Source organism: Fukomys damarensis, unplaced genomic scaffold (genome assembly GCF_012274545.1).
Source record: "Fukomys damarensis isolate Sample0158 unplaced genomic scaffold, DMR_v1.0_HiC HiC_scaffold_15, whole genome shotgun sequence".
Lineage (NCBI taxonomy): Eukaryota > Metazoa > Chordata > Mammalia > Rodentia > Bathyergidae > Fukomys > Fukomys damarensis.
This window is the reverse complement of record NW_022900927.1, coordinates 20,558,469-20,559,600: the sequence shown is the minus strand read 5'-3', so window position 1 is coordinate 20,559,600 and position 1,132 is coordinate 20,558,469.

Genomic DNA, 1,132 nt, shown 5'->3' with positions numbered 1-1,132 from the left:
CTCAGGGAACCCCCGCCCCCTGCCCTTCCCTCTCCCCTAGAAAAGGGGGGGCCGTCTCACCCCCTAGCCCCCTTGGAGACACCCCCCCTCCCAAAAGCCATGTCCATCCAGCCCTCCCCCCCAAACCTAGCACAAAACGGGGTTCACAAGCCATGGTCGGGGTCCGGGGGGGCAGAAATGGATTTTCTTGGCAATAAGCGGACTCTGGGACTCCGGCCCCCTACCCCAAACTGAAGCGCTTCCGTGAACACCCCCGTCCTCCGCAGGGGGAGGGGAGCAGGTGGGATCCTGGGTCCCTCATAAGCACTTTGGTTTTACCGCCTGCGACCTCACTGTGCCCGCCCCGCACCGTGCCCCTGCCCCAGGTCTAGCCGGGCCATCGCAGGGTGCAGCACTTGGGAGCATCTCTGGCACTTGGGTGGGACCAAGGAGATGCCCCCAGAGACCCTCCCTCGCCTTCTTCCTCCCCAGTCCGGGTTCCATTCTTTTCACCAGCACCCATCGCCCAAGGGGTACCGAGGGGGGCAAGGGGTGTCCAGTCCAAGCCCACCCCCGCCTCGCCTTCCGCAAAACTGTGAGCAAAAAGCAATAGAGCCTCGCCCCCGCCCTCCCCTTTCTGCAGGATTCGCAGGAGTCTGTAGCCTTCCGGTTCCCAGCTCCTCAACCTCACAGCTGTCCCTTCCTGACACCTCCACTGCACAATCGGGCGGGGGCGTGACACCCCCACCTTGTCTGTGGTTCCCGTATGTCAGCCCATCTAGCCACCGACCCGGGAGGGGGACCACGGCCTTCCCCTCCCCACCAACTCTCTGCTTGACAATGTAGCAACCCCGGCCCCATCCTCGCCGGCCCCTTCACCCTTCTCCTTGACAATAAAGTCTGGATTCGTTCTGCCCTCCGCCCCCCAGGCTGAGACTATCTTTGGGGAGCCACTGGATCTGCACGGTGAGGGAGGCCGGCACACAGGAAGAGGAGGGGGACAGGGGAGTGGGGCGGGAGGAGAAAAGATAGGAAGCTTGTGCAAGACGAGCAACGGTCCCCCACTCACTCCCGCCCACCTCGTGTAAACTCGGCGGGTGTCCAGATCTGCGAAGGCAGCTGCGGCGACGGAGAATTCACCACAACTCCACCA